Source organism: Lissotriton helveticus, chromosome 3_1, assembly GCF_964261635.1.
Source record: "Lissotriton helveticus chromosome 3_1, aLisHel1.1, whole genome shotgun sequence".
In the NCBI taxonomy this organism is placed as follows: Eukaryota; Metazoa; Chordata; class Amphibia; order Caudata; family Salamandridae; genus Lissotriton; species Lissotriton helveticus.
Window position 1 is genome coordinate 1,900,648,931 of NC_136061.1, and position 21,621 is coordinate 1,900,670,551.

Sequence of the window (21,621 nt, forward strand, 5' to 3'; positions counted from 1 at the left end):
CGCGCCAAAGGTAAGCCCGTCTGCGCCCGTCCGCGCCTGGACCGCGCCCAGTGCCGGAACCCCTGGCCCCCGCAGACCCCAGCCCTCCCGCCGGACGTACGACGCCACCACCCTCAACGCACTCAACGCCGGCCGAACCCCCGGATGCTACCAAGCCACCCCGAGACGCACCCACGGACCCTTCAGCTGCCGCTCCTGCAAGTTCACCTGCATCCGGACCTGCACCACACCCGCACCCACCAAGACCAAGACGAGCAACAACAGCAGCCACCTGAAGTGCATCCTGCTCAACACCCGCTCCGTCCACAGACACGCCGTCGAGCTCTGGAACCTGCTCGACACCACAGACCCAGACGTCGCCTTCCTCACGGAAACCTGGATGAACGCCTCCTCAGCGCCCGACATCGCCATCGCCATCCCGGACGGCTACAAGATCATCCGGAGAGACCGCGTCAACCAGACAGGAGGAGGCATCGCCATCATTCACAGGAACACCATCCGCATCACGACCAACACCGACGACACCATCGCACCCGCCGAGCACCTGCACTTCCAGATCCACGTCAACCCCAGGACCACCCTCAGAGGCACCCTCATCTACAGACCCCCGGGACCACGCACACAATTCAGCGAGGACATCGCCGACTTCATCAGCCCGCTCGCCCTCCCCTCGGCCGACTACGTCCTCCTAGGGGACCTCAACTTCCACCTGGAGAACAACGACGACCGCAACACCACCACCCTGCTGGAAAACCTCGCAAACCTGGGACTCAAGCAGCTAGTGACCACCCCCACCCACCTCGCCGGACACACACTCGACGCCGTCTTCTCATCCAGCAAAGACATCGCCTTCAGCCACGCCACAGGACTCCACTGGACGGACCACAGCTGCGTCCACTTCACCTTCAGAAGAATGACAATCCACCACCACCAGCAACAGGTTGCCCGAAGAAGCTGGAACAAGATCACAGCCGACCAGCTCGCCGCCTCCCTGAGTCAGCACCCTCCCGCCAGCTCAGCGAACCCCAGCCAGGCCGCCGACAACCTCACAAAGTGGATCAGCAACTGCGCGGACGAACTCGCCCCTTTGAGGACCCCGCCCAGCAGACCCGGCAGCAAGAAAGCCCCATGGTTCACAGACGAACTCAAGAGCTCCAAGAAGGACTGCCGAGCCCTCGAGAAAGTCTGGAGAAGGGAACCAACACCGGACAACATGACCACCCTCAAGCTCGCCACCCGGAAGCACCACCAACTGATCCGCGCCACCAAGAGAACTGCATTCCAGGACCGGCTGGACAACAACGCACACAACTGCAAGGAACTCTTCAACATCGTGAAAGAGCTTTCCAACCCCAGCGCCGGAAACAACGACATCACCCCATCGCAAGACCTCTGCAACTCCCTCGCCTCCTACTTCCACAACAAGATCACGGACATTCACAACAGCTTCAGCATTCAACCATCGCACACAACGACCGCAGCACCGCCGCCCACCACCACCCTCCGCGCCTGAACTCCGATCAGTACCGATGACACCATCCGCATGATGAACTCCATCCACTCTGGATCCCCGACCGACCCCTGCCCTCACCACGTCTTCAACAAGGCCAACGATGTCATCGCACCCCACCTGCGGGACATCATCAACACCTCCTTCAACACCGCCACCTTCCCGGAGGGCTGGAAGCACGCCGAGCTCAGCGCTCTACTAAAGAAACCCACTGCGGACCCCACCGAACTCAAGAATTACCGCCCTATCTCGCTCCTCCCGTTTCCAGCCAAAGTCATCGAGAAGACCGTCAACAAGCAGCTGGCCGCCTTCCTCGAGACGAATGGATCCCTCGACCCCTCACAGCCTGGCTTCCGTGCCAACCACAGCACCGAGACCGCCCTCATCGCTGCCACCGATGACATCCGAGCCCTGATGGACAACGGAGAAACAGCGGCCCTCATCCTCCTAGACCTCTCCGCGGCTTTCGACACTGTCTGACACCGCACCCTAGTGCAGCGCCTCAGCAACATCGGAATTCAGGGGAAGGCACTGGAATGGATTGTCTCCTTCCTCGACGGAAGAACACAGAGAGTCCGTCTACCACCGTACAAGTCAGAAGCCACCGGAGTCATCTGCGGCGTCCCTCAAGGATCCTCCCTGAGCCCCACCCTCTTCAACGTCTACATGAGCCCCCTTGCGACCATCGCACGCCAACACAACCTGAACATCATCTCCTACGCCGATGACACCCAGCTGATCCTCTCCCTGACCAACGACCCCGCCGCCGCCAGAGCCAACCTTCACGAAGGGATGAAAGATGTAGCCGAGTGGATGACGACCAGCCGCCTGAAACTGAACTCAGACAAGACGGAAGTCCTCATCCTGGGTTCCTCGCCCTCCGCCTGGGACGACTCCTGGTGGCCCCCCGCCCTGGGCACCGCACCCACACCGACAGACCACGCACGCAACCTGGGCTTCATCCTGGACTCCTCCCTCTCCATGACCAGACAAGTCAACGCCGTCTCCTCGTCATGCTTCAACATCCTGCGCATGCTACGGAAGATCTTCCGGTGGATCCCCACCGAAACCAGGAAGACGGTCACCCAAGCCCTCGTCACAAGCCGACTGGACTACGGCAACGCCCTCTACGCCGGAACCACCGCCAAGCTCCAGAAAAGACTCCAGCGGATCCAGAACGCCTCAGCCAGACTCATCCTCGACATCCCCCGACGCAGCCACATCTCCGGACATCTGAGAGACCTGCACTGGCTCCCCGTCAACAAGAGAATCACCTTCCGTCTCCTCACCCACGCACACAAAGCCCTACACGATCAAGGCCCGAGCTACCTCAACAACCGCATCAACTTCTACACTCCCAAGCGCCACCTCCGATCAGCCAGTCACGCCCTCGCCGCCGTCCCCCGCATCCGAAGAACGACAACAGGAGGAAGGTCCTTCTCCTACCTGGCCGCCAAGACCTGGAACTCCCTCCCGACCGACCTGCGCCTGACCCAAGACCACCTCTCCTTCAGGAAGAAGCTCAAGACCTGGCTGTTCGAGCAGTAGCAGCACCCCCCCATCCCAAGCGCCTTGAGACCCTCCGGGTGAGTAGTGCGCTCTACAAATGTCCTTGATTGATTGATTGATTGATTTCTTCAGGCAGTGGAGGGAGTGAAAAACACAGATTCAGTACGACACAGTAAATAACACTAAATAGTACAAATGTCTAGTCGGCGCTTACTTTTATAACAAACACTAACAGAATCAACATGTCTAGCATCAATGTGAATGAGCTTGTAAAGAGCAGTTGTGCATGTCAATGTTTCCATGTGTTACTGCGTTAATGCAAGCCCTGCGGGCGCCGCTTGGATCTCTGATGGTAATAGTAAAGCCAGGCAAAAACACACCCAATGGATCGAAAATAAGTGACATCCGTAGAAACAGTGATTGGAGGCATTTGGTGACACATAAGGACCAAACTGGCACAGATTTGCTGGTGGCCACTCTATTGTCCTTTGAAGCGCATCTCGGACCGAGTGCAGCTTCTCCCAGTCATCCTCCCAGGATGGCCCATCATGCCCACACCTAAGCCCCCTTTGAGTCACTGTCTGGAAGGAATACAGTAACCCTAACGCAAGAACCATTCGCAGTCATGTGACCCAGGACACTGGCAGAAGACAAATGATTAGGACAAGAAAATTCCAACTTCCTAAAAGTCGTGTTTTTAGAATTGTGATTTCAAAGACGACTTTTAAATAGGATTTAAAATTACAATTCACTTCAGTGTAAACACCATCTTTCAATGTGCTCCCAATCAAACGTTATCACTTATAAAATGTAATAGGGTAAACCAGTGTTAATCAATGGGAAGAGATAGGCCTTACAGCAGTGAAAAATAGCTTTAGGAGCTTTTCACTGTCAGGACATATAAATCCTAAGTACTTATGTCTCACTTTTAAAATACAATGCACCCTGCCCTGAGAGCCTATAGGGTCTACCTTAGAGATGACTTGTATGTATAAACAAGTATTGATAATGTCAATAGGTCTGGATTTAAATGAATGCTGCATGGCAATGTGAAGCATTGCAAGAAAATAGCATGGAAAAGTATATGTGTTTGTGTGGAATCAAGGAATTGCAGAATAATATTGGCACTGTCAAGCAAGATCTAAATATCCATAGTCCGTGACTGCCCTCTTCCCATTTGTGCTGCTGCCAGAGAAAAACAACTTAAATTATCTAGTTATCTAAGACACTTTAATAGCATTACAATATCATGTGTGCCCTTGAAAGTTCAAGCTCAGGCAGCTGGATAAATAAACAAAATGATCACGGCTGTGTGGAAGGCAAACACTTTTTGGTGGAATCACACCACTTCTACCCAATCAAAACATGTAATCCGGCCTACAAACATGTGGGTGGAACTAAAGCTCCTAGCTGAGTCTCACATAATGGTCTGGCAACAGCTGCGCTGTCAAGCCAGACCATAAAATAAAGGTTTCGGCCAGGCAAAAGGTCTATTTGAAATGGTGTTAATGTTGACCTGGGGTAGATATTTCTCAAAATTAGATCGAAGAAGTACCTACCACCAGATAAGATTGCACAATGGTTCTAAATCTCGGGCTGTCTTTGTTACTCCTTCTACTTTATTCTAATTCACAAGTTTGTCATTTGGTTTGCCTCAGGTGCAAGTGTGTTACAGAGATTGATGGAAAACATCTTCAATGATTTGGTTCATGTATTGTTCTTTCAGGATGATATATCAGTGTTTGGTAATTGTAAATGCATTTATATAGCTCATACTACCCCCGACGAGGCATTAAATCACTTGACGCTGAATAGCGCATTGCTCGTGGAAAAATCAAGGTCAGTGTTTAGGCCAGAGTAATTAGTTATTGTTGGTTAATGTAATTAGTCTTCTGTGCTCAAACAAACCATATCATGCATTCACTCCACTTTCCCTGTTGGAAAAGGCAGATAAGTGAGTTCATGCAGATGCTTGGTGGGTGTTCCAGATGAGCTACAGGAGAATGGGTGGTGTTAGGTTACAGGGTATCACTTTCTCAAAAAGGACAGGTTCTGATTTTTTAAATGAGTTGAGGGCAATTTACAGAAATACATTAATAGAGACTAAGGCAAATATACATATGACTTAGAGAAGGTGGTTTACAGAAAGAAGAGTCATGCATAGAACAGAAATGAAGAGGAGAGTAATTTAAAAAAAAATGGGGGGCTAGAGTGACAACCCTAAGTTTTAAGTAAAGATCAGTATTTCATTCTGGATTTTAGAAATATAGGTTGGTTTGTGAGATACCGTGCAATTTGAGGATGCAAGACTGTAAAAATAACTCACACTATTTGAATGTGAAGGTCGTGCTATATTAAAGTAGTTTAATAGCCGGTGGAGTGAAGCAACCAGTCTTTTCCCAGCTACTTTACTAGCAGACCACTGCTTCAGCAAGGAGAGCGGATCAGCGTAGAAAGGCTCCATTCCCAAGGATAAGCCACAGTTTTGATCCTTTATGGCCTTAGCTGGTTAATATTTGAAATTTTTGTTGAGGGAACTGAGGCTCTGAAATGGTTATTATATAAGGGAAAGACCTTCTTGTGGATGGATTAAAGCAACACACTTCTGAGTAGTTCAAAAGAGCTGAATATTTTGCTCCGTTTCAATTAAAGAGGAAAAGGTTCATCACATTTGATGCCAAATAATAGGACATAGGTGTGGGAGCGAAGAAAATCAGATGTCTTCGCATCTCGGTCATTTATATCCACTGAGAGAAACTATACAATCATAGGGAAGGAGGCGTTGTGTTCCTGAACGTGTTAGTTGGCACTGGTTGGCTTAGGGACACCATTTGCTCAACACGACTCTTGAACAAAAGATTCTGGTCAACTGTACTCAAGAGCAGTCACCATTACTGCAGTTCACTTTATTGGGGGAAGCCAGGAAAACAAGGGCCTCAGGAGTAAGATGTTTAGGAAGAAACCTGGGGTGTCTAGGATTTGGTCTGTGACACTTGGACACCTGCCCATTCAGCAGTGGGCAGGAACAAGGCATTAACCAATTGCTAATTGAGGTATCGGTGATCGTTCAGTTAAGGAGCAGGGGCTCAGACATTACAGAACCAGGATACAAAATTTTCGTCAGACCATTTGTTTTGGTCTCGCATGAAGACCACTGCAAATCCTGAACTACATTTGCCCAATCTGACCCCTACTGTAAATGTTGGACTCAATTCCAAAAGAAAACGGTCATCTGTGTAGTGAGGGGTAGAAAACCATACCCCTTCCCACCATTATCTTCATTCGGGAGTGTACCTTGTTCAAAGTCGAAGCAAAAAAGAAAATGGAGTATCCGGCCTGGTAGAGGCACTAATTCAGAGTCATGCTGTGTAAAGACCGGTTAAGCTTTTGTAATCTTGTAGCACAACATCAGCTGAGATGAAGCTGAAGTTGTTTCAGTGTTGGACATAAGCATCAGCCCAGGATTGTGTTGTCGGCATGGAAGGGCCAGATGCAGGTCTCAGAGCTGGAGTGGGAATCTGTACCGGAGTCAATAAAGGGCCCAGAGTGGGTGCCAAGGGGGGAAATGGTGCATGGGACTGATCTGCCTTCAGCAATCCGAATGGAAGCCCTGGCATATCTGGGGGCCCTTATAAACTGCAGTATTGCCTCCTTGAAGGCTTCAATCTGCTGTGACTTTACCAATGGCATATTCAATTCAGATTGTACTGAGATCAGCAGGGGAATCAGCTCCAGGACAAGAGATACAGATCATGACCTTGCGCATTCTCTTGGGATAAAGAGTGGCCGGAAAGGGTCCAGCCTTGCTTTGCTTTTTTTGTTTGCATTTGGACTTTGATTTGGTCCAATTATTTTTTTGTAGCAACTAGAATTTAGCTCTTTCAGTATCACTGACAAAAATAGCCACTAATCCCTTGACTTGGGGAAAAGATCCACACCACAAGGAAACGGAAGAGACCTAGCAGACCCTCCCAAAAAACTCAAGCAGCGCATACCAGGTCACATTGCCATACCAGCGCAGCCAGCTCATCCAAGAGAACCAATGCACAATGACCCTGCAAGCACACCTCAGCCCCTAAACTGGAGTTATCACCAGTTTGTGAAAGTGACCCTGCAGACCCTCCCCACTACAGGTCAAAGCAATCTGTGTCAGGTCACCAGACCTTCTCAGTCCACCAGCAGCAGTTTCCTATTTTATGTTATCTGGATTTATAAAGCGCATGGCTGCCCTCGCATCGAGGCGCCCCAGCAATAAAGCTAGCAGAAGCTGAGAGAATAGGGGAGCTAGTAACTGGAGGATAGCCACGTCTTGATAATTTTCCTAAAGATCCAGTGGTACTGGGTGCTATGGACAGCCAGAGGGATGGACTTCCAGAGGGCAGGTGCCAGTGCCCGGAATGAACACCCCCCCTCCTCTTGTCCTGTGCACCTGTGGTACACGAGCGAGGTGCAAATCTGTAAAGCGCAAGGCTCGAGCGGGAACATACAAAGATCACAGCTTGCTGAAGATTTGGGAACCCAGGCCATAGAGGATCTTGTGAGTAATGCATAGAGCTTTGAAGTAGACTTATAGGAAACTGTGTCAAAGGCTGCGCTCAGATCCAGCAGGATAAGAGCTGAGATTCTGCCCTCATCCAAGGCAGACCGTAATTGCTCCATTACCGCGAGTAGTGCAGATTTGGTGCTGTGTCTGGGGCAAAAACCGTTTTGGGACATATCTAAGATTGAGTTTACTTCCAGATAGTGAGTCGAGATATTATTGACATAGGACTCCATCATTTTAGCAAAATATGGGAGCAGAGATCATGGGTGAAAGTTTTCTGGCTGAGATGCATCTAGTGTCGTTTTTTTTTAGCAAGGGAATTACTTTAGCATGTTTCCAAGACTTGGGGGTCGTTGCCAATCATAATGACTTATTGATCAGCTCCTAGCCCTCTGATAGGAGGCAATGATGGAATTCTCTAAAGAGGTTAGGTTTCAAAGGATCATCGGGGGAACCTGATTTTACCTTCACCAACAGGGATTCCATGTCTTTAAAAGACATGGGAGGAAAGACGTGAAGGGAGTGAGTCGCAACGTCCTGGAGGAAATTTTCCAGAATGCCAGGGAGAGCCTTCTCCAGACTGAATGTGCTATAAATCCGTTCCACCTTGTTTATAAAATATTTAGCCAGTGTCTTGCATTGCAAGTTAGAATATATACTGCTATTGACAGCTGATGGTATTTGTTGCATTCCTTTCATAAGTGCAAAAATGGTTTTGGTTGGCTTGCTTCTAGACATGATCATATTGGCATAGAACATAGTCTTGGTCTTCCAGACCAATTTATGGTATGTTTTAACAGCGTTCCTATAAGCTGTCTTAGCAGTGGAATCGTAGGATCCTACCTCAGGAAAGCAGGACATTTGATTTTTTTTTTAAAAAGGAAGGCCCTGTCTGCAAGGCCAGGCTGCAAAGGCCAGGTCATACGGCCTGATTCCTCACCAAGGCAGATTAAACAACCATATTCTATGAAAATTCGTGCATATGGTAACCTATAACTGCTTTCTTGACTGCTCACACCAACACTGCTAACCAGAAGAGCCTGTCTGCTGGCACCTGAGTAATGGTTTTCGTAATTTTGCGGTTACTGTAGAAAATATTGTTGATATTTTTTTTAAAGGTATATGCTCACTTTCATGAGCTCTTCTCTGCACATGCTCATACAGTGGGGTAAACGTCTCAGGTATAGGACTCCTCTGGGAGATTGATTACACCACAGATGCCAGGGGATTCCCTTACTTCAATAATTGTAATTCACAGCCTTCTCTTAAATACTTTTCAGGTGCAAACAAAACTTTCAGCTGAGTTTTCCTCTACAATCTTAGTGCACAGATTGGGAATTGCAAACAACTTGTCAAGGAGCAGCAGCTGGAATTGGAAAAGATTGCCGCACTATGATACAAGGCAAAAACTAGGTAAAACGAAGAGGTCTCCTTATGGAAAACTAAGCGACAAAAGAAAAGTTGCTCAGATCAGACAGTTTTTCATTATTTGAACTATGAACAAGAATCTGTTTTAGAGGTGTTGGTTTAACATAAAATTATTTTTGAATATAATATTGAATCTCATCTGGACAGAGAATGATTAAATGATATGGTTGGGTAGTAAGGTGTAAGTAAGTCCAAAGTATCAGGAGATAAATGGGTGAGGGAAATCCACTAAAGAGCAGGAGTCTCTGGGGGGAGAACATTTCTGCCTTGGTCCCTAGTACAGACTCTACTGGATGAACAGCGATGATCAGGGGTGCTGATTCAGTGGACCAGGGCTATCTGTGAACCCTACCAAAGGTATCCCAATTGTACAGATGCCAGTGGACATACTGAGTAAACAAAATGTGAATTCATACTGTCATCCTACCATCCACAGCATGAGTTACAAGAGTTGCTGTCAAGCCAACTTTTACCATTACCCTGATGCTGTCTTCTCAATCTACATCAACCGGGATGAACTGAGGCCTTAGGCAGCAGACTACCTAAACCTGACAAAACAACTTCACATGAATTTCACTTGCCTCTCAAAGCAAGCATCATGAACACACATTGAGCTCAAAGTTAATGAATTCATGGTGCACAGTCATTTATAAAGCAGGTATAAGGAAAATGCTACTTACCAGTATGCATCTGTTCTTGGCATGTACAGCTGCAGAGTTGTACACTTTTGCATAGATCGCCATCTGGTGTTGAGCTCTGATATTTGCATGTTGTTTTTGTATTCGAAGAAGTCTTGTAGTGACGAGGTTAGTGACTCCTCCTTCGGTCGACAGTTCCCAAGGGTTTCGGCTCCATCGTTAAGATTGTTTTTGCCACGTAGGGTTAGATGGAGTAGTGAGAAGTAGAAAGATGTCCATGCGTCATGTATCTAAGTAAGATAATACTGGAACAGATAGAGGCATCCGGGGACGCGGGTGGGCGTGTACAACTCTGCAGCTCTACATGCCAAGAACAGATGCATACTGGCAAGTAGCATTTTCCGTTCGAGGCATATGAGCTGCAGATTGTACACTTTTGCATAGACTATACAGCAGTTACCTCCTTAGCGGTGGCTACCTGTATCTGTTGCAGTAGTTTGAAATAGTGTTTTTTAGTACAGCCTGGCCCACACTAGCTTGTTGTTTTGCTTGCACATCTACACAATAATGTTTTGTGAAGGTGTGTGGTGTAGCCCAAGTTGCTGCTTTGCATATGTCATCTAGGAGAATTTTCCCTAAGAATCCCATTGAAGCCCCTAGTTTGCGTGTAGAAGGAGCTCTAGGGGGAATGGTTAATGTGCGTTTGGCTTTGACGTAGCATATTTGTATGCATTTTACAATCCACTTCGCAATTCCTTTTTTGGAAATAGGATTACCTTTATGAGGTGGGGAGAAAGCCACAAAAAGTTATTTGGTTTTCCTAAAGGGTTTTGTTCTTTCAATGTAGTAGAGGGTTGCTCTTTTACCATCTACGGTGTGTAGAGCTCTTTCTGCCACAGAGTCTGGTTGAGGAAAAAATACTGGGAGTTCAACAGACTGGTTGAGATGGAAGGCAGATACTACTTTTGGTAAAACAATGTGGGTTAGTTCTAAGAACCACTTTGTTATGATGAATTTGTAAAAATGGTTCGGGTATGGTTAATGCCTGAAAAATCACTCACTCTTCTGAGAGATGTAATAGCAACCAAAAAGGCTACTTTCCAAGTGAGAAACTGTAGCTCACATTTGTGGAGAGGTTCAAAAGGAGGACCCATTAGTCTGGTAAGGACTACATTAAGGTTCCACACCGGAGAAGGTGGATCTCTTGGTGGAATTATTTTTTTTAAGTCCTTCTATGAAAGCTTTGATAGAAGGAACGCTAAACAAACACATATGTTGTCTATTCTATAGGTAGGCAGCTAGCTATGGCGGCTAGATGTAATCTAATAGATGTATACACTAGATTACATTGTTGTAGATGCAAAAGGTAACAGATGATTTTCTGAATGGAAGCATCCAGTTGGTTGATGTTGTTATGCATGTAATAAATGACGAATTGCTTTCATTTTGCCGCATAGCCTACCCTTGTTGTAGGGCGTCTGGCCTCTTTGATAATGTTCATACAGTCTAGCCAAACTCTAAGATTTCAGGAGCCAGATCGCAAGGTTGAGTTGATTGGGATCTGGGAGTCTTATCTCTCCATGGTTCTGAGTAAGAAGTTTGGGTGAACAGTGCAGTTTTTTATGTGGTACTACTGATAGTTCCAATAAAGTTGTGAACCATGGTTGTCTTGCCCATGTTGGAGCAACTAGGATTATTGTGAGCGAATGTTGTTTGAGTTTCTTCACCACTAACGGAATGAGAGGGAGAGGCGGAAAAGCATAAGCAAATTTGCCTGACCAATTCACCCATAGCGCATTGCCTTTGGGCAATTAGTGTGGATACCTGAGTGCGAAGTTTGAGCATTTTGCGATTTGGTGTGTGGCAAACAGATCTATTTCTGGGTGTCCCCACAGTTGAAAGAATGGAAGAAGAACTTGAGGATGAAGTTCCCATTCGTGGATCTGTTGTGCTTGACGGCTGAGCAGATCTGCTATTTGATAGTGTACCCCTGGTAGATGTTCTGCCAGGAGGTATATTTTTTGCGGAATGGCCCATCTCTATATGCTAAGAGCTAGGTGTGATAGCTGTAGGATGTGTGCCCCCGCTTGCTTTTGTATGTAATGCATTGCTGCCATGTTATCTGTACGGATCAGGACAGCTTTGCCTAGAAGGTGCAGTTGAAAAGATTTTCAACGCTAGAAAGATTGCTAACAATTCCAGGTAGTTGATGTGAAATTGTTTATGTTGGGGGGGTACCTTGAATGGTATGGATTTGAAGATGAGCTCCCCAACCGGTGAGAGATGTGTCTGTTAGGGACTAGCTCGAGGAACAACACCCTTTGGAAAGGTTCTGTGTGTTCCACCATTGCAGAAAGCGATGGGTGCGGTCGTCCACCAACACCAGATCTGTTAGCTGAACTTGAGCTTGGTTCCACTGATGTGCTGGGCACTCTTGTAATGGGCACATTTGTAGTCTTGCATGGGGAATGAGAAAAATGCAAGAGGTCATCATGCCTATTAGTTGCATGAACACTCGTGCTGGTAGTGAGTGTTGTGGCTGAAATCTTTGAACTAGCGCCTGTATAGCGGTTATCCTGACTTGATTGGGATATGCTAGGGCGGTGGAAGTATTTAGTGTAGCTCCTAGATATTGTTTTACTGTGGATGGTTGGAGATGGGATTTGTCCAGATTTACTGTGAATCCCAGACTGTGAAGCAGTTGTATTGTACGGAGTGTGTGTTGATCTCAACTGTTGTGGGATTTTGCTTTTATGAGCCAGTTGTCCAGATAAGGGAAGACATGAATCGGCTGTCTTCTCCAATGGGATGCAACCACTGCGAGGCACTTGGTGAAAACCCTGGCAGCCTTGGTGATTCCAAATGGTAGAACTTTGAACTTGTAGTGTTGTCCATCTACCACAAACCTGATGTATTTCCTGTGAGCGGGATGAATGGGAATGTGGAAATAGGCGTCCTTTAGATCTAGAGTGGAGAGAAAGTCGCCTTGCTGAAGTAGTGGAAGCACTTGTTGTAAAATGACCATGTAGAAGTGGTCTGATTGGATGTAGAAGTTGAGCAGTCTGAGGTCCAGTATTGGCCTGAGAGAGCCATCCTTTTTTGGAGTCAGAAAATAGAGGGAATAGACCCTTGTGCCTCGATGAGGCAAGGGAACCGGCTTTATTGCATGGTTTTGTAATAGTGCAAGAATCTCTTGTTTGAGAAGCGTCAGGTATTCTGATGACACTGGACGCTGTTTGGGAGGTATGTTGGGAGGGGTAGAAGTGAGTTCCAGGCAATAACCATACTGGATAATTTGTCTTATCCACTTGTCTGTTGTGATGGAATTCCAGGCAGGAACTGTGAGAGTTGTCCCCCAACAGGAGTGAGATGATCGGGGGGAAGCGCAGGGAAGTCACTGTTTGGTATTAGAGGGGAGCTGCGGATGTTATTGCCCCTACCTCTGCCCTAGTAACCTCCTCCAGTGTATCCTCTGGAAAAAGAGCCCTGGTTGGGAATATTGTAGGATGAGGGCGGGTGTGCTGTTGTATTTGTTTTGGAGACTGCTTTACAGAAGGAACACCAAAAGGAGCCTCTGTTAGAGGGGGACTGTAGAGCTCCCATGGACTGGTCAGTCTCTGTGTTCTTTTTTATCTTTCCCAAAGATGTGTCCACTGCAGGGCCAAAAAGGTACTCCTGGTCAAAAGGTTGATTAAGAATGGTATTTTGTACCTCTTGTTTAAAACCAGATAAAACCAGATACCCTGAGCCAGGCATGTCTGGGTAGCAAAATACTGGTATTTACTGTGCGGGACGTGGTGTATTTGTGATTAGTTTGCCTTCTTGTATAAGGTCATTGGCTTTGTCTCTTTGTTGAGGTAGATGCTGATTGAGCTGTTCTAGCTCATCATAGTGAGCTCTGTCATACCTTGCTAGAAGGGCATGTGTGTTGGCTCTTTTCCATGAGTTTGCAGCTTGAGACGCCATACGTTTACCTGATGCATCTAATAATTTAGATTCCTTATCAGGAGGTGGTGTGTCACCTGACCCCTGAGAGTTTGCTCTTTTACGTGCATTGGCTACAACCAGGGAATCTAAAGGAAGTTGACCCTTGATGTATATGGGGTCAGTGGGAGCTGCCTTGCATTTTTTATCTATTCTGGGGTTAAGAACCCTAGCCCTAACTGGGTCTTTGAACACCTCAGGGGCGTGTCTAAGAAGCCCTTTAAGCATTGGCAAGACATGAGTAGATTTTTGTTGCTGGTCAAAGGTTTCTAGAAGAAAGTCCTCTTCTACAGGGTCGGAGTGTAGTTCGACTTTATGGTATATTGCGGCCCTATTAATTAGTTGGGCAAAACCCACATTGTCGTCTGTCAGAGATGGTTTTGAGGGGTAGAAGTCCGGATCATTATTTAGATCAGGATCCGTACTATAGTAATGCCATGGGTCTGGATTCTGTGGTGGAGCAACAGGATCATCAGTGTCTAATGGTACTATAACTTCATCTTCGTGCCCATCCCCATATGCATCCTCACTATCCTCTGGTCGTGGAGAATGTGGTGGAGAAATGATTAAATGAGGGTTAATTAGTGAAGGGGTGAAGGAAGTGGTGAAGTATTTGTAGCCATGTGTATTTTCTGGAGAGGAACTGGTGCCTGTGGTAAATGTTCCGGTTTCCTCGTTGTAGGTAGCTTGGTAACTATATGACAAGTCTTTGGATGGATTAAGATGGTGGTTTGCTTTAGATCGGGGAGAAAAAGTTCTCCGATATCAACAGTTTTCTTTGGTGTGGAAGATTTCTCTTTGGAAACTTGTTTTGGCTGTTTTGTGACAGTGTCCGGTATGGAAGCTTTCCCTGGCTCGGAGGCCTTCGGTGCGGGTTGTTTTGGCTCCGGGGGGTTTGTTTAGGAGGCTTAGTTATGGGAAGCTTCTCTTTTAATGCTTTCGGCGCTGAGGTCTTTGGTGCCGAGGTCTTATCAGTCTGTTTCGGTGCCAAGGTCGTATCGGGCAGCTTCGGCGCCGAGGTCTTACCGGCTGCTTCGGCGCCGATGTCTTATCCGGCTGCTTCGGCGCCGAGATCTTATCCGGCTGCTTCGGCGCAGAGATCTTTTCCGGCTGCTTCGGCGCCGAGATCTTATCCGGCTGCTTCGGTGCCGAGATCTTATCCGGCTGCTTCGGTGCCGAGATCTTATCCGGCTGCTTCGGTGCCGAGATCTTATCCGGCTGCTTCGGTGCCGAGATCTTATCTGGCTGCTTCGGTGCCGAATATGGCTTTTTTGGGATCGGGTGGTTGGCTCGAAGCGGAAGGGTTTTGTTTGTCCTTCAGCGCCGGGCCCGCAGGCGGGGCGCTCGAAGTTTTTGTATGGCGTGGACCTGAGCACGAAGGTGTCACTGGAGCCTTTGTTATGGGCTTGAGTAGGACGGGACTCTCAGTACTCACATCCCTTTGAGCCTGGGTGATGTCATCTTCAGCATCGGAGACGTCTACGTCAGATTCAGGGACCTGTTCTGGTTCCGGCAGGCTATCCGGACTGTACGGAAGATGTCCAGAATGGAACCTGCGCCTCGGGACATCTTGTGGCGTTGAGCTCGACGATCCTGGTTGGTTTTCTTGGACTTGAAGGATAGACAAGCCTCATAGCCGTCCTCTCGATTTTCTGGAGAGAGGCGCAGATTACAAACAGGATGGAGGTCAGAGTGTTGGAATTTAGCACCACACTGAGGACATTTCTTAAAAGGAGTCCGTTCCATCGACGTCAGTCTATACCAGCGCGGGTAGGCCCAACGGCCTGCGTCGAAGTTTGCAGGCGTCGAAGTTTTTCAAAATCTGTCGTCGAGGGTGCGCGTTGAAAGAAACACGATAGAGACAATACCTTCGGTTAGCTGTGAGTGTGCGTCAAAAGGGGGTTCGATAACGACACCGACCGGGAGTGCAGCAAGTCACATCCGAACCCAATGGCGGAAAAAAACAATCTAACGATGGAGCCGAAGCCCATGCACACTGTCGACCGAAGGAGTCAACACTAACCTCATGACTACAAGACTTCCTTGAAGACAAAAACAACATGCAAACATTCAAGCCCAACACCATATGGTGATCTATGGAAAAGTTTACAATCTGCAGCTCATATGCCTCGAACACAATGTTTTCAGCACTACTAACTTTGACACAACTTTTATTACAGAGACCTGACACATCCTAGTTCTCCTACAACGACAAGTCAACAGCATCAAGCAAACAAATCAAAGCGAGCAGAATGGGAAGCGCTGGGTGAGTACAGTTCATTGTAGGCCTGCACACATGATCTTCAGGAGTCCTTTAACACTGTCAAACTATCTGCCACAGACACTATTATATTTCACCTCATCTGTGGCTGTCTACCAAGTCGTAAGCCAGTGGGCAACTCTAGGAACACTGATCTCATCAAGGCAGCTACCAACTGCTACTCTAACATTCATCCTCTCAAGTAATGTATTAATCAATATTATGACAGATGGTTCCTTTAAACTGTTGTCCAGAGCTAACTTGGTTCAGCTTGCTAGACCACCATCCACACGAAGAGGAACAAACATGCTAGATCTCATCTTGTAGTATGTTTATCTAGGGACCTGTATCGATACTCCTATTTCTGACCCTTGTCCGGTTATAAATCACTAATATCCCTACAACGGCACAGAAACCCGTTTCATAAATTAGTCATAGCGCATGCTGTCACATTAAGCAAGCACTATTCCTCCAGCCCCCTAGAAAGCACACCGAGTTCTTAAACAAATCCAAGCCTCAAGCAACCTGGGAAATCCCCGCCTGCTATGTTTTGATTTTGTCCGAGAACTCCTGTAAAGCACTGCAAGAACGATCAGTTCTTAGTGACATCTATATTGACGTCTTATGTCCATCCTTACGTCAAACCCAGCACCTCTCAGGTATAAATATACCAACGCTGCCCTAAGCAGACACACGGTGGTGATGACCCTGGAGCAGCGACTACTTGCCGGAAAGCCCAGCTGATGCGAGAGCCCACGGACGCTGCCCCTCCCCTTTTGACGCGCTGAGAAAGACGCTGTCTTTTCTCCTGCCGAGAAATCCAGCTTCCAGCGTTTCCAGCCCACCTTCGCGGGTGACTGGGATACCGAGTCCTGAGAAAGAGATACCAGCCCTCCTGCCTTCTAAATCCCAGGTACTGAACTGACTAAACCCTTACAGAGAATTCTTGAGTCAGATTCTTGGCAAAACAAACTTAACTTAAACTGCTACTTACTTACTCCTTCCCACGTATTAGGCTTAGGTCAGGTACACCGGGGTAGGCGTAGTTAGAAGCACCAGTTGAGTACGATTAGTCAATGTATATATGTATGTATATCTTTTATCCATTTTAAAGTATCATATGGCTAAGAAACCATATCAATGCTTTTACAGTATTATTTTATAATCCTGCTTTTACTATATGCATTCTACTTAACCCTAAGTATTGCAATTGTAGCGATTCATTTCTCTTGTATGAGAAAAGAGACTGATCAATAAATAACACCTTTTATTGAAAACGCCTGTCTCTTCTTTTCTCTACAATCTGGTGAAACTAAGTATGCACGTATTGACTGAGTAAAATAGCTGTCTTTTGTTTTCACACGACTCTAGAGATATACTCTTGATCAGGGAGAGCAAAGTTGTCATGTTCTATGGTTGTCAGAAACTAAATCCCTTCTTGTCTATCCAGGGAGGTTAAACTCCTCCTCGCCTATTCGAGAACGTTTCTAGTGAACTCTGAGCTAGCTGGCACACAAAACTTAAGTCTAATATAGGCAGTAAAAGACCTAGTTAACCTCTGTCCTACGTCTATACTACTGAAGATATTATTCCAATGTGCAGAGCCTATTGGGAATATAGGAACTACACTACATGGCACCCAACGGTTTGGTAAGGCGAAAAATCTAACGCAAGACATTAGAGTAACTCAGTCGTGCTTTTTCACACAGACCCTTTCTCCCGTAAATATTCCAAAGACGTCTGGAGTGGGTAAAAGGTTAAAATCCGCCGGAACTTAGTAGAAAGAGATTTCTATGTATAGTTTTTGGTTCATTCAACGTTGAAGGAAACAGTGTTCCAAAATATTGTGCACCTAATCTTGGTCTCCTTGGAAACCTGATCTGCAACAAAAAAAACTTCCTGTCAGTAAAATGTCAGACAGCGAAGGAGAAAGGGAGGCAGCTAGAATAGCAGCTCAACTCCTAGCGGATGACACAAGTCTCCTGCAGACTGACCCGGGTGCAATACTCATCCCGGTCAACATAAGAAAAACTATAACACTCAAACTTATAGAAAATGGACTGACATCGAGAGGTGGTACAGTCATATTCGTAATTGAGGCACATGAATATCGGCAGACCGAGGTATTCTATTCATGGATAAACTTTCCAGCAGCAAACGCTGTCAAAAAAGAATTCCACTATTATAAAATAGAGGAACTTCCGGATGCGTACACTCCTTTCGAGGAGGTGGAAATCCCATTAAAATACCAAGAGCACCTGCTCTGGTTTAAAGGCGCCCTAAAACATAATGATCACATCACCAGGCTCGGTCCAATAGGTAGACCAGGAGCAACGTGGCCGGTTCTAGCCGGATACACACCACATCCAGACATTGAAAAGATGTCAATACCAGAACTTTTAGCACAGCTAAAACAACTGATTAAAATTCATAGACAATTAGTTCAATATGTAATGCGGACTTCAACAGTCCAACCAGCTATTAACATTCCACAGCTGACCCCACATCAGGGGAACACAAACAAAATAACACCACAGAACATACAGTCATGTCTGGGTAAAGTACCCGCAAAACGGAAACAAATTCCATTCTGGTTAGCACAAAAAAATCACTCAAATAGAGGCAGTATTTCCGGATACTACACCTGTTGAGAAACACAGAATTCTGACTATCTGTCTTCCAATGGGGATCGCACCACATGTGGAGGACTGTGACACTTGGGGCACAGTCTTTGCTTCCATTTACACAAAAACACATGGTGTTCCGTCCATGGCGGTAATACCAGATGTACTAAGACAGATTCAAAATGAATACGGTCCAGAACCTGCTTAAACTCTGGGTATGAAATTACTGAAACTCTTCAAGCAGGTCTCAGCTTTATTATTATCAAACATAAAAGGGGAAGCAGCATCTGTGGCGATCCGCCAGAAGTTGAAAGAAACAGATATAGCAGAACAACCATTTGAACTTGCCAGAATCATAGAAAAATCCTATGAAGAACTAGGAAGAGATAGTTTGGGTGGAAAACCAGTAAAACCCCATCTAAGTGAAAATCCTGAAAAGATATTTATTAAAAATAATCTAAACACTCCAAAAAAGAGCTGGGATGGAAATAAACAATCCACTCCCAAAGAAAAAAGATTCCAGTCCAGAGGAAGGTCTCCTCGGCGGAGAGAAAGATCTCCGGACCAAGGACAGAAGTCTCCGCAGAGGGAGCCCTCTGAGAAAAGATACAACCTTAGAAATAGGGATAATTTAAAGAAACCGGATAGATATCAAAATATTGATACACGTCCCTCTCGATCTTTTCAGACTTCCTCGCAGAAATCGGAAAGAAGAGGACGGTCAGAACACAGGGAAGAGCACGTCAAGTCCAAAGACAAGGAACCTGCTCTCTCAAAGTAAAAAGTTACAATTTCCAAAGAAGAAGGTAGCCAGTATTAAAGTAATCAAACATGCCGAGGATACTGAGGACACAGCTGAAAAACGGAGAGTGAGCTCAGACAATGCTAGACAGCGCAGCAGAAGTGAGCATAGCTCGCAAGATCCTGATGAATGATCTGGAGACAGTGGACACGAATGAATACATTCAGGTGGAAACTGCAGACACCAGGGTTAGCAAACTTCATAAAATATACGAAATAACATTACGTATAGAGGGAGATAAGACTAGGAAAATAAGGGGTCTATTTTGGGATAACCTCTCCAAAGGCTATGACATCCTTTTAGCTGAAAAAGACTGGCCACCGGAGTTTGTCAGGGAGTGCCCTCATGGCGAAGAAATGATTATGCCTGCCTTCTCAAATCACATTTCAATTCATAAAAAATATACACTTGCAAGAAAGTGGGCAGTAGCCCAGGCTCCTGCATTATATAAAAACCATGTGGGATGGGATGAGGACTCTTTTCCTCACAAAATCCAGTTAAAATCTCAACCAACTGCACAAAGGCAGTACCCAATTAAGCAAGAAGCTAAAAAACAGGTCAGGGAGATCTTAGATCAACTTGAATACCAAGGGGTGATTGAAACATGCACCTCACAAATGAACAATCCTTTGTTTCCTGTCTCCAAGCCAGACAATTCATATCGTCTAGTTTTGGACTACAGACATCTAAACTCATGTTGCAAAACTTTTGCAGTACAAAACTCACACAGTGCAGCACTAATGAATAACATAGTGCGCAAAAAATACAAAACAACATTAGACATTTCTAATGGATTCTTTTGTCAAAATATAGCACCTGAAAGCAGATATTTGACCGCTTTCTCAATAAATGGCTCGCAGAAAAATTTCTGTCGTTTGCCACAGGGGTTCAAGAACAGCCCAGGATTATTCTCAGCGAGAGTAACAGAGTTACTTCAAATGTATGATGATGAGGCATTATCTTATGTCGATGACATCTATCTAACAGATGATGACTTGGATACTCACTTGAAAAGAGTGAACACCATAATACTTGGGTTCGCAGCAGAGGGTTACAAATTCAACTTCAAAAAGTCAAGAATTGCCCATCTAACTGTCCTGTTTTTAGGATATGAATTATCAAGTGAAGGCAAAAGCCTGGCTGACAATTTCTTAGAGAAATGCGCTGTAATCCAAGCACCAAGAACGCTGAAAAACTTACAATCAATTCTAGGTTTCCTGAATTTCGGAAGAACATACATTCTAAATTATGCAGAGGGTTAAACCTCTCTATGAACTAATAAAACCAGATTTTAAAATAATCAATTGGACTCAAAAACACACAGAGATTTTGAGATCATTGCAAACAGCCATGTTAGCTAAAACAAAATTGCAAACACGCGATAACACACGCAACCTTGTGATTCGGGTCATCCCAGGAAGATGCGGATTCACATACCCAACCTCTAATGAGGGAGAAACAGTACCAATAGCATACAAATCACATTTGTACACAGAAGCTGAAAAAACATTCAGTATTAAGGAAAACATTGTACATGCGGTTCAAACAGCTATAGCAAAAGAAAGAGCCCAGGCCCAAGGCAGACGGATTACTGTGTTAACAGCAGAATCAGCCTTTGAGGCATTAACAAGCCCATGTAATTTACCTACTGTGGCACTAAATCCAAAATGGATACAATGGGAAAATTCTCTTGCTACAGACAAAGTGAAATACTATTTGGACCCGGAAATGAAAAAATTAAAAAATCTAGAATATGAAAGAGAATATCCTCTGGCAATCGACATTCGGCCCATACGACAGTACGCCTGTGTAATATATACAGACGGACATGCACAACCCTCAGTTTGGGGAAAACATGCCTATAACGCCACATGCGAAATTGTTAAATACGTTTGGCGCGGAGGTAAATTGAGACCTCTGGTAACTAAAACACATTCAGTGGAAAATAATTCAGAACAACAAACTGAAATAATAGCGTTAAAAATGGCGCTGGATAATGCGGATCGCGAATTCCCGACACTAATAGTGTGCGATTCGTATTACTGCGTCAAATCATACAATAACGACTTGCAGAAATGGGTTCAAAACTGTTACAAAGATGACACAGGTGCCACAATAAAGCAAAAATCGCTTTGGGAACAAGTAGTTCTTTTACAGAAAGAACTACCAAAGACTCACGTGATACATTCACTGAGTCATGAACGTGATGGCGTTCACGTTTCAGGGAATTCATTGGCTGAGACAGCCACAGCGGAAGCAACTAAATCGGCTTCCGTAGCTACAAAAAAGCGTTCGGGAAAATACATTGACGGGGAAACAATGC

The 21,621-nt window shown here is 45.9% G+C and overlaps 1 protein-coding gene across 5 annotated transcripts in view; it reads right to left on the bottom strand.

The window, feature by feature from the left end:
• Positions 1-21,621, bottom strand: part of CPT1A (carnitine palmitoyltransferase 1A) — a 429,645-nt gene that overhangs the window by 305,836 nt on the left and 102,188 nt on the right. The window lies entirely within an intron of this gene.